The 16953-nt window shown below is 36.7% G+C and overlaps 1 protein-coding gene across 1 annotated transcript in view; it reads left to right on the top strand.

The window, feature by feature from the left end:
* Positions 1-16953, top strand: part of CNTNAP2 (contactin associated protein 2) — a 1951112-nt gene that overhangs the window by 947295 nt on the left and 986864 nt on the right. The window lies entirely within an intron of this gene.

Genomic DNA, 16953 nt, shown 5'->3' with positions numbered 1-16953 from the left:
TGTTTGACTTAGCTGTTCAAGTAGACTGATCAAGGTGGGGGGGGTGCCAAGGTGGGGGGCCAATGTGCATAGTATCGAAAAAACTCCACAAAAGAACCTCATATGAACCTGTTTGAAAAGTATTGATCAAGTCCAATGTTCTCATTTTCAAACTAAGGGAATAAGGATCCCATAGCCAAATGATATGCCTAGTTTTAAGTAAATTTGATAGTGGTTTTATTAGAAAACCTCTGTATCTGGAATTGTCCCACCACTATATGCCTGCTGTTTTCTTATCCTTCTTCCCCCCTGATCAACCCTAGCAAAAAAATCAGATGAATCATATGCAACCTGACATTTTCCTTTCTTAACTATTCTCATCTTTACATCTTTGACTTCTACGGAAATAGTTGACGTCATTAATTTTTGTTTTCTCCGTTATCTGTTGTACCTTCACACTCACAGACCTTCATGGTGTTCACCAGGATTCCCAGAAAGATGGTACAACAACGTTCTATCTCTGATATTACGTGGTGAACATTTTTATAATGGAGTTAACTTTTCTCTAATATTTGTAATCACTTTTAGTTTCTTTATTAGATGGTGCAATTATAGCACTGGCTGTAAACCCCAAAATATGTGTGTATTACTAGGTTTAAAGATAGATTTCAAACGTCATCTGTACGTAATGTCAAATGTAGACATTTAAAATAAGAGATAAGAGTTATGACGTTATTTTAAGAGCTTTCTATGTCAGAGATTTTGAGATGCAAGAAGTTGCTATAGTAAATATGAAATTTTTCTCCTAATTAATTCAGACATGAGAGAAGTTACTGTCTAATCATTCCCTAAATTTGCTTTGGTATATAAGTATTCATAATCTTCCCATATGATAAAGATTTTGTTTGATTTAAGTTCATTTCTAAAATGTCTGAGCAGTTTCCCGTACTTACTGAAATGAAAAACATCCATCTGAAAACTTGAAAAAATTTAATATTTTATATTAGAGTTCTATTTTGAAACTTTTTCATTGCTATAGTATTAGGAAAATGAATTTTGTACATTCATTAACTAAAGGTAAGTTTCAGAAATCAGTTAGTTTTAATAGATTTGTAATCTTTTCAACAGATTATTACAAACCAAATGCGACGTATTACAGGCTAGAAATTTAGTTATTCCCTTTCCTACAGCTCTTGTGTAAATTATGATCCTCGTGAGGGGGAAAATAAGAGTATAGTTGGTATTATATGTTACATATGATAAAGGTATACTTGTGTTACTGTCCTTTACACATGTTGTGGTTTATTTTTTTTACAAATTGGAGGTTGTGGTAACTTTGCTTCAAGCAAGCCTGTTGGCACCATTTTTTCAACAGCATTTGCTCACACTGTGTCTCTGTGTTGCATTTTGGTTATTCTTGCAATATTTCAAACTTTTTCATTATTATTATATTTGTTATGATAACTTGTGTTAATGACTCACTGAAAACTCAGATTATGGTTAGCAATTTTTAGCAATCAAGTATTTTGAAATTAAGCTATGTACACTTATTTTGGACAATGCTATCGCACACTTAATAGACCACATTATAGTGCAAACGTAACTATTATATGCACTGGGAAGCCAAAAGAATGGTTTTATGGGGATTTCCTGGTACATAGCATATTGTTTTGCTACTTCTAGGATTTTCTCCTGGCCTTTAACTTTTCACTTTTAATTATAACGTGTCTGGGTGCGGGTCTCCTTGGGTTTCCGTCGTGTGTAACTCTGCGCTTCCTGGATCTGGATGAAACTTCTTTCCCCAGGTTGGGGAAGTTTTCAGCTATTATTTCTTCAAATAATATTTATATGCCTCTTTATCTTATCCTTCTGGGATGTGTATAATGGGAATGTTGGTCCACTAAGTCCCTTAAGTTATCTTCACTTTTTTCATTCCTTTTGTCTTTTTGCTGCTCTGATCGAGTGAGTCCACTGTCTCCAAGTTCACTGATCCCCTCTTCTGATCCATCTAGTCGGCTACTGCACCCCTCTATAGAGTATTTTTCAGTTACTGTATTCTTCAATTTGATGATGTGTATTTGCTACTTTCTTCTTTCTCTCTCGCTGTTGAAGTTCTCACTGTGTTCATCAATTCTTCTCTTGAGTTTCAGTGAGCATCTTTAGGGCCATTATTTTGAACTCTTTATCAAGTGGGTTGCTTATCTCCATTAAGGACATTTTCTGAGGTTTTATCTTGACCTTTCATTTGAGATTTATTTCTCTGTTTCTTCATTTTCTATGATTTGCTGTGTTGATTTCTATGTATTAGATAAAACAGCCACCTCTCCCAGACTTGAAGGGCTCATGTAGTAAATGAACCTTATATTCAACCTGCTGTAGATCTTGGTTTTCCCTTAAACCTTTGTGTTTGTCCAAGCAGCCTGTTTTATTTTTAGTGGCCCCCACAAGTTGAGGGTATGCTAAGACCTGTCTCTGTCCCAAAGAGGAGGATCTCAACAGGGCCTAGACATATGCCAACCCAGAAGCCTGCCCGTCCGGAGGATGAATCTCCAGAACAAAGAGGCCTCTTTCACAGAAACACTGGGGGGTTTAGTCAGCTGTCTGTGCAGTGCCCTGGGGGTAGTAGCTGGCAAAGAATGATCTCTCCTTTTGTTATAGTCCCATGGGATCCAGGAACACAGGCTCTGCTGGTCACCAGAGCTAGGAGATCAAAGGGGTTCCCTGGATGGCAGCCACAACAGGGCACTGGACATTTGCACAAGCTCGTGTCCAGGAGATACTGATGCTCCTGAGCACAGCAGGCAGAGAGTGAAGATAGCACCCACCACCCTTCGAGGTCTCTGGTGAAGATTACAGTAAGCCTTTAGGTGTGTGTTTAATTATAAGGCTGCCCTCAGGCCTTAGCTATGAAAACAGGCTAATAGGCCTCTTTCACAGTAGGACTGGATGCCTTGATCTGTTGCCTTTTGTTCTGCCCTGAAAGTGGTAGCCAGTTAAGAGTGATTTCTCTGTTGGTTACAGTCCTTGGGACCTATGTGTTAGCCTCACTGGTCACCAGAGACAGGCGACCTAAAGGTGTTCCTGGCAGCGGCCATAAAGTTAGACTGACGACAAGGGTTCAAGCTCCCTTCCCTGAGATGCCGGCAAGCTGGAGTGAGGCACAGAGAGAGTGTGGACATGGTGCCCGCCAGCTTCCATCCCCAGGCAATACGCTAACAGGCCCCGGATGTGTGTTAAATAGATTCTTGCACCTCAAGCCAGTGCTTAGGATAAGCAAAGAAGACTGTTCACATAAAATCTTGGTTCTTCCAAAACAGCAGCAGAATCATAGAACCTAAGAATGGACTAACAGTTACCAAAGGGAAAGGGACTGGGGAGGATGGGTGGGAAGGGGGGGATAAGGGCGGGGGAAAAAGAAAAGGGGCATTACAATTAGCATGTATAGTGCGTGGGGGGCACGGGGAGGGCTGTGCAACACAGAGAAGACAAGTAGTGATTTTTATAGCATCTTACTACGCAGATGGACAGTGACTGTGAAGAGGTATGTGGGGGGAACTTGGTGAAGGGGGGAGCCTAGTTAACATAATGTTCTTCATGTAATTGTAGATTAATGATACCAAAATAAAATTTAAAAAATCTTGGTTCTTCTCAATTAGCTGCCTCTGTGCTGGACCCTGGAGAGACTAAGTTCAAGCACACAAGCCATTTAAGAATCTTTTATCAGTTCATTATAGCATTGTGGGTCTCATGGACACAAGTCACACTATTTTCCAAAGATAGGTATTTTAGGGGCTTGTCTCTCAGATTTAGTTTTTAAAAGTTGGGGTACCTGATGTGGTGTTTAAACCCTTTGCTCTTCTGGAAGCTCAGGTTTTGAGTTCCCTTCTGTTTGTGGGTTGCTCTGCTGGGGGTGGGGTTGATGGTGAGATCGTATCTCAGCCTCTTCTGCCTGCTTTCCTAGTGTAGGTATCACTCAGCTGCTTTTTGTCGTTTTTTCTTCCCCCCAGAGGAAACTGTTCCATATGTAGCTGTAAATTTAGTGTATCCATGGGAAGAGGTTTGTTCAGGATTCCCCTATATTGCCATCTTGAATTTGCACCCAAATCAGTGCTATTATAAAATAAAATCACTTTAGCAATCTCAGATTAAACAGTACAAGTCATTTCAATCAAGCAGAGTTCTTTTCACTCTTTCGAATAACTCCATCAAATGTGTAAAGCATAATGTTCATGGAAAACCAGTAAAAGAAAAATACATGTTGCTTTTCCATACATACATGGAAATCTGGGTACCAATTATTTTTTTTCTTTATCACACTCTAATGAAACCATCTTGGCTTAAGAAAATTAATAAACTTGTGAGTTCCTAAATTCATATTACTGAATCATGGGCCTCATCTAAATTTGAAGTTCTAGCTTCAAAAAGAGAATATGTATGGGATGAGAACCATTGTGTGCAAAGGGAATCAAAATAGAGCAGTTACATTATTCAGTTTCAGTTACAGAAATGATCAAAAAGTGAAGCAACCTAGAAAAAAAAAAGTGAAGCCACCTGTGATGGAATGGTATCTGTAATCAAATGGCACAAGAGTCAGTTTATTTACTCATAATTGGTATCTTCAATTTATAGGTACAGTGTTTCGTTTGGGTTTTGGGGGGCTTAAGTCAAGTTGTTGCGTCAGTTTAGTGATAGCTATTATGAAGAATCTATTTCATGACTTCATTTCTGCCTTCTCCACCTTTATATTTGGTATATACCATGTAATTATATATTTAGGAAGTCCATTGAAGTATATCTTAGTGTTTTTAGAATTCGACAGCAATCATACCATAGACTGGGTGGCTTAGAGACAACAGGAATTTATTTCTCAGTTCTGGAGGCTGGAAATCAGAGGTCAGGTTGCCACCATGGTCTGATTCTCGTGAGGGCCCTATTCTGGCTTGCAGACTGCCGACTTCTCATTGGGTCTGGAGAACAGAGAAAGGAACCAAGCTTTCTCATGATTCTCCTAAGGGCACCCGTCCCACTCATGAGGGTGCCACCCTCATGACCTCATCTAATCCTAGTTACCTCCCTAGGCTCCACCGGCTAATACCACCACACTGGTGGATAGGGTTTCAGTATCTGAGTTTGGTCCATTCAGTCTGTATCAAGGGTTTTTGAGCATGGAAATATAGTTATACTGGCTAACCAGTTTCTGATTAAAATAGTGTCTGGAAATTGAGTCAAGGATTATTTATTCTATTTGCTAACTAGCTATAAATTGTGTATTTCCTCATAATATGGAAACTGATAGTGAAATATATTCCTTGGGTGAGAAAAAAAAAGGGATACCTGCAGTTAAATAATTCAAAATGCCATTCATTCAATACACATTAGTTGAATGCCTAGAATTAAGACACTATGGTTGACATTGTTGGGGAAACAGAGCTGATTAACATGATGTATCTGCCCTTTCTGGATAAGATTCTCACTAATATTGCTTCCTTTTAATTTCCACTTTTATTACCTTTCTTAATGATGCTATTCTCAGTTGATCATTTTGAAGATAAGCAGATTTTCCAATGACTACTTAAAGTGTATCAGTAACAGTTTTCTTCTCTGTTCTATCTGTGTAGAGACAAAGGTTTATTCTTTCCTTGACATTTATGGCATCCCATGTACCTGTGCTCCATGAAAGGTTACCTAAATCATATTGCCTATTCCAAATAGACAATAATTAACACTAAAAACGTCAAAGGAAGGGTAAAATCCTCTATAGGGCAACATTGAGTTGATTGATGAATTATAACTAAAGAATGATGAATTGTGTATTCCCCTTTCATTTAAAATATTGGCTAATAAATATATTGATTTTTAAGACTCATTCTGTTATTCATTAGAATTATTGCCATACACTTACCTTCTGAATTTTATCCTGGTATTTAATCAGATCAAATATTTTCTAAGGTATTTGTAACTTCATTGTTACAATTTCTCAGTTCATGTTAGTTTAAGCTTTTGTAAGATACTCCATTGTTCAGGTGATTATGCACAATGAGGCACAGAGACAAAGTAGTTACTTACTTTAAAAAAAAAAATCAAAGCTTACCAGTAGAGAAATTCTGACTGACTGAGAAATAGTATTAGGAAGATTCCTTGGAGCTGAATCCAAGGGTCTAAAATAAGAAGAGCTCAAGATGTTTTTGTAAATTAATATTGGGTGTTCATATGCCCAAAATTAGAAAATGTGCACTAAGTGTCAGGGTTAACATGTACTATGTAATTTGACATAATATTTAACTCTAAATACTTATTGGCAGCCAAGACACAAAAAAACACACAAAAGTTACTTAGATCTTAGAAAGAAAGAACCATAACTCTAGCAATAAATGTTTTTTTTTAATGGCATTAAAATCTGTAGCTTTTCACTTGGATCTTAAAATGGGGAAATGGACACTGTTCTTAACAACTCTTGGGACAAGACATTCAAAAATGGATTTCTTGAATTTAAGGACATAAAACTAAGGTCCAGTGAAGTCTATTCTAATATGATACAGATATAGAACATTTTGATTATCTAAATTGATTTCGTTCAGTTTCTGATCCACCTTCCCATTAACTAGTCTGTATTTTTTACCACTTACTAGTTATTCTTAGAAATTCTTTTTCCTACTCAGTCATTTTTTGAAAAACATAGTGCTGAATTTATTATTTTCACCTTCATTTACTTGTCAACAAAGTTAATCTTGTTTCTGTCCTTACCCCTTTAATTGAAGTGGTCTAAGTTAAATCTTGCCACTTTTATGCCCCAGTCCAGTGGAAATTGTTTAGCTCTTACCTAATGCTTTCTGCAACACCTTATGCATATTAGCTATTCACTTTCAATCTCTCTGTTCTCTTGATTTCCTTATTTGTTCTACTTATGCTACTGTGTTCATTCCTCCTATGTTTATAACTTGTGCATTTTCTGCCTTAAATATTGATTTTCTCTGTGTTTTCTTTTTTAACTCACCACTCTTCTAACTTTATGCACTATCTTAGCTTCAGTCCTTCTATTCACATGCTTTCAGCAATCAGATGACATGATAAAGGGGCCATCAAAGGTATAACATTTGTAAACATTTATATACCCAACATAGGAGCACCTAAATATATAGAGCAAATATTAACAGACCTAAAGGAAGAAATAGATAGCATTAAAATAATAGGAGGGATTTTAATGCCTTACTGGCATCAATAGGTAGATAGCCCAGATATGGAAAATTAATAAGGAAACATCAGCACTAAATGACATATTAGACCAGATGGACTTAACAGATAGATACAGAACATCCCATCCCAAAGGAACAGAATACACATTCTTCTCGTGTGCATATGAAATATTCTCCAGGATAGATCATGTTAAGCCACAAAACAAGTCTTAAGAAGACTAACTCATACCAAGTGATATGCTACTGAAAACCAGTGGGCCAATAAATAAATCAAAAGGAAATTTAAAAAGAAAAAAAACACAACAACCTTGAAACAAATAAAACTAGAACAGATTTTTCTATATCCTGTAAGTTTGGTCTGTATTTCCAAGAAGGAAGTTTATAGCAATAAATATCAAGAAACGAGAAAAACCTCAAACAACCTAACTTTACACTTAAAGGTGCTAGAAAAAGAAGAACAAAGTCCAAAGTTAGTAGAAGGAAGTAAATAACAAAGATCAGAACAGAAATAAAGTAGGGACTAAAAAGAAAATAGAGAAGATCAATGAAACTAAGAGTTGGTTCTTTGAAAAAATAAACAAAATTGACAAACCTTTAGGTAGACTCACCAAGAAAAAAAAAGAGGGGACTCAGCAAAATCAGAAATGGGGAAGGAGACATTGCAGTTGATACCATAGAACTACAACAGGTCATAAGGCTGCTATCAACAATTATATGCCAACAAATTTCCAAACCTAGAAGAAATGGATATATTCTTAGAAACATGCAAATTACCAAGACTGTATTAGGAAGAATTAGAAAATCTGAACAGACAAATTATTCATAAGGAGATTGACTTTATCAAAAAACTTTCAACAAACAACACCCAGGACCAGATCATGTCACTGTGAATTCTGCAAAATATTTAAATAAGAATGAATACCAGTTCTAAAACTCTTCTAAAAAATTTGAAGAGGAGGGAACACTTCCAAACTCATTTTATGAGGCCAGCATTACCCTGGTACCAAAACTAGTCAAGGACACCACAAGAAGAGAAAATTACAGGCAATATCCTTGATGAACATAGATGCAAAAATCTTAAAACTGAATTCAACAATACATTAAAAGATTACCATGATCAAATGGAATTTATTCCAGAGATGCAAAGATGATTCAATACCTGCAAATCAATGTGCTAAACTACTTTAATAAAATGAAGGATAAAAATCATATGACCATCTCAATAGATGCAGAAAAAGAGCATGTGAAAAAATTCAACATGCTCTTATGATAAAAACTCTCAAAATGAATGTAGAAGAAACATACCTCATAATATTTATAGGCCATTTATGAAAAGTCGACAGCTAACATCATGTTAAAAGCTTTTACTCTAAAATAAAAAAATAAGACAAGGATGCCTATTATCACCACTTCTATTTAACATAATATTAGAAGTACTAACCTGAGCAATTAGGCACCAGAAATAAAAGACATCCAAATCAAAAAGAACAAGTAAAAATTGTTCCTATTTGAAGATGACATATATGTAAAACAACCCTAAAGGCTTCACCAAGAAACTGTTAAAATTAATTAACTAATTCAGAAAAGTTGCAGGATAGAAAACCTATATATACAAATACAACTGTGTTTCTATGCACAAATAAACTTACAGAAATAGAAATTAGGAGAGCAATCTCATTTACAATTGCACCAATAAGTGTAACACACATAGGAATATATCTAACCAAGAAGGTAAAGACCTGTATACTGAAAACTGTGAGAAACTGATGGAAGATATTGAAGAAAACACAAATAATGTAGAATTGTATGAAACTCTCTAATTCAAGGACATCAGTAACAGGTATAAGAACTAAATATGCCTAAAACAGGAGTAGGGCCTCTACTCTTACTTCTGAACTGTGTCCTCAAAAATATCTCATCAGCACAACAAAGCCAATGAATTGCAGGTCATCCTGCTAACCTCCTAATCATATGAGCAGGAACTGAGCTGTTATTTGTTTTTAACTTTTATTTTCTTCCCAATATTTAGTTATTTGTTCAATTCCTTTCTAAATCCCCTTACATAATTGTCTTTTCCCATGACCACTCCCAAATCCAAATCCTTAGTATTCTTAATAAAATGAGTAAATTAGCTTCCAAAATGCTGTTTCTGATCCAGCTATCCATTTCTTTCAATCCACTCTAAATCTGACATAATCTTACTCACACTACTAAAGTATGGCTCTGCTCATGTCACTCTTGCTTATGCTTTTCAGTACCTGCCTTTCCATTACAAATATTGAAAATCCTAAAATTACTAGCCAAAGGAGGCTCAATCTGTATTTTCTGCCTTTTGATCCTTATCTTCCATGAAAGGGACATATGTTAGAGAAAAAAGAACCATAACTTACAAGGTAAGCCCTGTAAAATATAGTGAGAACCAAAAATCTGCATAAATGATTAAGGGTTCTGTACCCAATTCCAGTGTGGGGGGGAAGGTTCCCCCCACCCACCCCAGCCGAGTGTCCTATAATTCAACTCAATTCTGACAGTAACTACCCGGAGGTAGTGTCAGATCTCACTAGGAAAGAGCACAGTTTCACAAGACTGCCCACATGCACTTCAGGTGCTAATCTCAAGTCCAGGCTGGCATCTGGACTTCTGACCAACCTACTGGCTAGAGATGAGAGGTTCCAATGACTCTTTCCTCAAGTTCAATTAATTTGCTAGAGGGCTCATAGAACTCAGAAGCATTGTACTTACCAGATTTCTGGTCCATTATAACAGGATATAGCTCAGGAACAGTAGAAGAAATGCATATGTGGAAAGGGTGAGCAGCCTCCGAGCCCTCTGTGAGTGCTGTGGGCTTCCCAAGTCTCCCTGTTTTCACCGACCTGAAAGCTCTCTGAAGTCGGTCCTTGTGGGGTTTTATGGAGGCTTCATTCCATAGGCATGACTGACCAAATCATTGGGCCACTGGTGATTGATTCAACCTCCAGCTCTGCTCCTCTCCCTGCAGGTCAGGGGGTGGGACTGAAAGTTCTGACCCTATAACCACATGATTAGTTCCTCTGGTGACCAGCGCCCCCCATCCTCATGTGCTCTCCAAAAGTCACTTCATTAACAAACACAGTGAGGTGGATGGAGGCTTATTATGAAGGACAGACACCTACTTCATCTTTATGGCTCTGAAGCAATTTCAGGAACTCAGGACAGGAGACCGAACTGTTGTCACTCAGGATCCCAAGGGTTTGGGGAGCTGTGAGCCAGGAACTGTGGGTGTACTCTGTCTCTCTCTCCCTTTATATATATACACACACATACACACACACACACAATACTGCAATGATATATATGCTTATAGTAATATTACTATGCTCACATTACAATGAATATTCTTCAGATTTTTGGGCTCTGTACCATTTGGCAAAACAACAAATGCCTGGATTTCTTATGCCAATCATTCACCATTGAGAAAAAAGGAAAGGGAAGGAGAAGGGAAGGTAGAGAATAAGGAACGAAAAGAAAAATAATTATTTTTCATGACAGAAATGAAAGACAAAAGACAAATACCATATTATACCCCTCTGGACTACTTTGTAATACTGGGAACATACTATAATGTATCAATTTACTATAGATCATACTGTATGAAGCAATAATTATGAAAACTGTCATGATTCCCTGAAATTCAAGTTGAATGAGTCTTCAAATCAAGCTGAATTAGATTCCATCACAATGAGAAAACATCTGAGAGATTATTTAATGGTAAAATTCTCTCTGCAGAGAAGACAGAGAAAGGCATACATAAAGCCAGTCTGCAATCAAAAGAGGGTATATGGCTGCTCAGTGCTGTGAGTGATGGGTAGATTGAGTGCTGAACTCTATTAGCTATGCACAGAAATTGTAAGTATTTATTCTAGAAACTACATATCTTGAAGCACCCAGGATTAAAACTTCCAAGATAAAGATTTTGTCCAGTCTGTTACAGGTAATGGAAATACATGGCCCTTCCACTCTCTCTACTACCTGTCAAATTCTACACGTCCTTCAAACTGTTCTCCTTGAAACCATTCCAGACTATTCTGGTCTGAAGTCTTTCATCAGCACTATTTAGACTGTCTTAAATACTTATTTGATAATGAACCATAAATCTTCTGTTAGATGCTACGACTCAGTTTTTGGTATAAACCATTTGTGCATCCATATTTTCACACATTTATCTATCTCCCTTTCTATGCTTAGATGGCACTTTCCCCCACCATGAAACCACAGATAATTGAAAAATAGCAAAGAAGGGGAAGGGGCATAGAGAAGGACATCACAAATATGCCTGGAACTGGCCCTGAGGCCCACCCCCAGCACTGCGGGTATCAATCCAGGAGGGAGGCTGCAGTGACAGTACGCCAACCACAGGAGGACTTCCTTGGGCATTCTTGGGATGAAGCACCAGGCAGTGCAATGGTTTGACTTTCCTAGTGTCTGTGTTCATCACGGCTCTCAGCAGATAACACTAAGAGTCTCAGGCAGACAGGAAGACTAGAATGAGCTCTCTTAACAGTCTAGAGTCAGAATCAATACTGTTTCTGCAAACCTCTATCAAACTTTTCCCACTCTCCTTTCATAAACTAATCAGGATAACATGAACACCTAGATCAACAATTGGTCATATATCCTGATATCAAAGGTTACTTGGAGTGGAAGAGAAGTTCTTTTATGTCCCTACTTCAAATAGGATCTAAAAGCTTTCCTATGGCTGCTCTGAGCGTTCAGTAAAAGCCCTGTCCTCATGCCGTGAGCTAGATGTGGAAGGAGCCTCTTACTCTCAGAGTGACTTAATGAGGACTTTCTGAAGATAACTCAACTGGAAGATCAGAAAGCCTACCCTGGATCATAGTTGAGTAGAACTGAAAATACATTCACCTTATTACTTGGAAAATAAGTATTTCTCAACATAAAAGAAGAACTAAATTTGATACATCTGGTGCCTCAACAATGCCTATACTTAATTTAGTGTTATAGTTTTAATACACCTTTTAAACACTTTCCCTCTTACTCTGTTGTTGGTCATTGTAATTCTTTTAATTAATGATTAAACAGGCATTTATTGAGCACTTAAGATAAACCAGGTACTTTGCTAGTTGTTGCAAATGGTACAATTTGCTTTTTTCTTACGGCTGAGTAGTATTCCATTGTGTATATGTACCACCTCTTCTTTATCCATTCATCTACTGATGGACACTTAGGTTGCTTCCATTTCTTGGCTATTGTAAATAGTGCTGCGATAAACATAGGGGTGCATATGTCTTTTTGAATCTGATAACTTGTTTTCTTTGGGAAAATTATTAGGATTGGAACTCCTGGGTCAAATGGTATTTCTATTTTTAGTTTTTTGAGGAACCTCCATATTTCCTTCCACAATTGTTGAACTAGATTACATTCCCACTAGCAGTGTAGGAGGGTGACCCTTTCTCTGCATCCTTGCTAGCATTTGTTTTTCCCAGTCTTTTCTATGTTGGCCAATAAAACTGGTGGAAAGTGATATCTTATTGTGGTTTTAATTTGCATTTCCTTGATAATTAGCGATGTGGGGCAAGTTTTCATGTGTCTGTTGGAGATCTGAATTTCTTCTTTGGAGAATTGTCTGTTCATATCCTCCATCCATTTTTTAATAGAGTTTTATGCCTTTTGGTGTTAAGGTGTGTGAGTGCTTTAAATATTTTGGATTTAAACCCTTTGTTGGATATGACCTTTACAAATATATTCTCCCATACTGTAGGATGCCTTTTTGTTCTGCTGATGGTGTCCTTTGCTGTACAGAAGATTTTTAGCTTGATGCAGTCCCGTTTGTTCATTTTTGCTTTTGTTTCCCTTGCTTGAGGATATGCATTCAGGAAAAAGTTGCTCATATTTATATTCAAGAGATTTGTGCCTAAGTTTTCTTCTAAGAGTTTTATGGTTTCATGACTTACGTTCAGGTCTTTGATATATTTTGAGTTTACTTTTGTGTATGGAGTTAGACAATAATCCATTTTCATTGTCTTGCATGTAGCTGTCCAGTTTTGCCAACACAAGTTGTTGAAGAGGCTGTCATTTCCCCATTGTATGTCCATGGCTCCTTTATCATATATAAATTGACCATATATGCTTGGGTTTATACCTGGACCCTGTAGTCTGTTCCATTGGTCTATAGGTTTGTTCTTGTGCCAGTACCAAATTATCTTGATTACGGTGGCTTTGTAGTAGAGTTTGAAGTCGGGGAGCATAATACCCCCAGCTTTATTCTTCTTTCTCAGGATTACTTTGGCTATTCAGGGTCTTTTGTGGTTCCATATGAATTTTAGAACAATTTTCTATTTTTTCATTGAATAATGCTGTTGGTATTTTGATAGGGATTGCACTGAATCTGTAGATTGCTTTAGGCAGGATGGCCATTTTGATAATATTAATTCTTCCTATCCATGAGCACAGGATGTGTTTCCATATTGGTATCTTCTTTAATTTCTCTCACGAGTGTCTTGTAGTTTTCAGGGTATAGGTCTTTTACTTCCCTGGTTATGTTTATTCCTAGGTATTTTATTCTTTTTGATGCAATTGTGAATGGAATTGTCTTCCTGATTTTTCTTTCTGTTAATTCATCGTTAGTGTATAGCAATGCAACAGATTTCTACGTATTAATTTTCTATCCTGCAACTATACTGAAGTCAGATATTAGATCTAGTGGTTTTGAAGTGGATTATTTAGGGGTTTTTATGTACAATATCATGTCATTTGCAAACAGTGACGGTTTAACTTCTCTTTTACCAATCTGGATGCCTGTTATTTCTTTGTGCTGTCTGATTGCTGGGGCTAGGACCTCCAGAACTATGCTCAATAGAAGTGGGGAGTGTGGGCATTCTTGTCTTGTTCCTGATCTTAAAGAGAAAACTTTCAGCTTCTTACTGTTAAGTATGATGTTGGCTGTGGGTTTGTCACATATGGCCTTTATTATGTTGAGGTACTTGCCCTCTATATCCATTTAGCTGAGAGTTTTTATCATGAATGGATGTTGAATTTTGTTGAATGCATTTTCAGCATCCATGGAGATGATCATGTGGTTTTTGTCTTTCTTTTTCTTGATGTCGTGGATGATATTGATGGATTTTCGAATACTGTACCATCCTTGCACCCCTGGAATAAATCCTACTTGATACTGATGAATGATCCCCTTGATGCATTTTTTAATTCAGCTTGTTAATATTTTGTTGAGTATTTTTGCATCTATGTTCATCAGGGATATTGGTCTGTAATTTTCTTTTTTGTGGTGTCTTTGCCTGGTTTTGGTATTAGAGTGATGCTAGCCTCATAGAATGAGTTTGGAAGTATTCCCTCCTATTCTATTTTTTGGAAAACTTTAAGGAGAATGGGTATTAGGTCTTCACTAAATGTTTGATAAAATTCAGTGGTGAAGCCATCTGGTCCAGTGGTTTTGTTCTTAGGTAGGTTTTTGATTACCTATTCAATTTTGTTGCTGGTAATTGGTCTATTCAGATTTTCTGTTTCTTCCTTGGTCAGCCTTGGAAGGTTGTATTTTTCTAGAAAGTTGTCCATTTCTTCTAGGTTATCTAGTTTGTTAGCATATCATTTTTCATAGTATTCTCTAATAATTCTTTGTATTTCTGTGGGGTCCGTAGTGATTTTTCCTTTCTCATTTCTGATTCTGTTTGTGTGTAGATTCTCTCTTTTTCTTAATAAGTCTGGCTAGGGTTTTGTCTATTTTGTTTATTTTCTTGAAGAACCAGCTCCTGCTTTCATTGATTCTTTCTATTGTTTTATTCTTGTTGATTTTATTTATTTCAGCTCTAATCTTTATTATGCCCTTCCTTCTACTGACTTTGGGTCTCATTTGTCCTTCTTTTTCTAGTTTCATTAATTGTAACTTTAGACAGTTCATATGGGATTGTTCTGCTTTCTTGAGGGAGGCCTGTATTGTAGTATACTTCCCTCTTAGCACCGCCTTTGCTGCATCCCACACATTTTGCGGTGTTGAATTCTTGTTGTCATTTGTCTCCATATATTGCTTGATCTCTGTTTTCATTTGGTCATTGATCCATTGATTGTTTAGGAGCATGTTGTTATGCCTCCATGTGTTTGGGCTTTTCATTTTCTTTGCATAATTTATTTCTAGTTTCATCCCTTTGTGGTCTAAGATGCTGATTGGTACAATTTCAATCTGTTTGAATTTACTGAGGCTCTTTTTGTACCATATAGTATATGATCTATTCTGGAAAATTTTCCAAGTGCACTTAAGAGGAATGTGTATGCTGCTGCTTTTGGGTGTAGAGTTCTGAACATGTCCATTAGTTCCATCCATCCTAATATATTGTTCAGTGCCTCTGTGTCCTTATTTATTTTTTGTCTCATTGATCTGCCCTTTGGAGTGAATGGTTTTTTGAAGTCTCCTAAAATGAATGCATTGCATTCTATTTCCCCTGTAATTCTGTTCACATTTGTTTCACATATGTATGTGCTCCTTTGTTGGGTGTATAGATATTTATAATGGTCATATCCTCTTGTTGGACTGACCCCTTCATCATTATGTAATGTCCTTCTTTGTTTCTTGTTACTTTCTTTGTTTTTAAGTCTATTTTGTGTGATACAACTTCTACAACTCCTGCTTTTTTCTCCCTATTAGTTGCATGAAATATCTTTCCATCCCTTCACTTTTAGTTTCTGTATGTCTTTGGGTTTGAAGTGAGTCTCTTGTAGGCCTCATGTAGATGGGTCCTGTTTTTTTATCCATTCAGTGACTGTATATCTTTTGATAGGTGCATTTGGGCCATTTTGATTTATGTCATTATCAATAGATATGTACTTATTGCCATTGCAGACTTTAGAATACTGGTTACCAAAGGTTCAAGGGCAATTCCCTTCTATTGAAAATTCTTGTATGCTATTACAGACACAAAATCATGGTTCTTTTATTTTTTCTTCCTCCTCCATTATTTATATATTAGGTATCATATTCAGTACTCTGTCTATCCCTTAACTGACTCTTGGGGTTATTTCATTGATTTTGCATCTGCTTAGTAATAAATTTTTCTACTTTAATTACTGTGGTTTTATTTCTCCTGATGACAGTTATTTAGCCTTAGAAACACTTCTATCTATAGAAGTCTCTCCATAATGCACTGTAGAGATGGTTTGTGGGAGGTAAATTCTCTCAGGTTTTGCTTATCTGTAAACTGTTTAATCCCTCCTTCAAATTTAAATGATAATCTTGTGATGTAGAGTATTATTGGTTCATGGCCCTTATGTTTCATTGCATTAAATATATCATGCCTCTCCCTCTGGCCTGTAAGGTTTCTGTTGAGAAGTCTGATGATCCCGATGGGTTTTCCTTTGTATATAACTTTTTTTCTCTCTCTACCTACTTTTAGAAGTCCATCATTATCCTTGATCTTTGCCATTTTAATTACTATATGTCTTGGTATTATCTTCCTTGGGTCCCTTGTTTGGAGATCTGTGAACCTCCATGGTCTGTGAGACTATCTCCTTCTCCAGACTGAGGAAGTTTTCAGCAATTACCTTCTCAAAGACACTTTCTATCCCTTTTTCTCTATCTTCTTCTTCTGGTACCCCTATAATGCGAACATTGTTCTGTTTGGACTGGTCACACAATTCTCTCAATATTATTTCATTCCTAGAGATCCTTTTTTCTCATTGTGCCTCAGCGTCTTTGTATTCCTCTTCTCTAATTTCTATTCCAGTTACTGTCTACTACATCTAATCTGCTTTTAAATCTCTCCATTGTATTTTTCAT

This window comes from Manis javanica, chromosome 6 (assembly GCF_040802235.1).
Source record: "Manis javanica isolate MJ-LG chromosome 6, MJ_LKY, whole genome shotgun sequence".
Taxonomy (NCBI): domain Eukaryota; kingdom Metazoa; phylum Chordata; class Mammalia; order Pholidota; family Manidae; genus Manis; species Manis javanica.
Note: the sequence above shows the minus strand (reverse complement) of the source record. Positions and strands in the feature narration are given on the sequence as shown.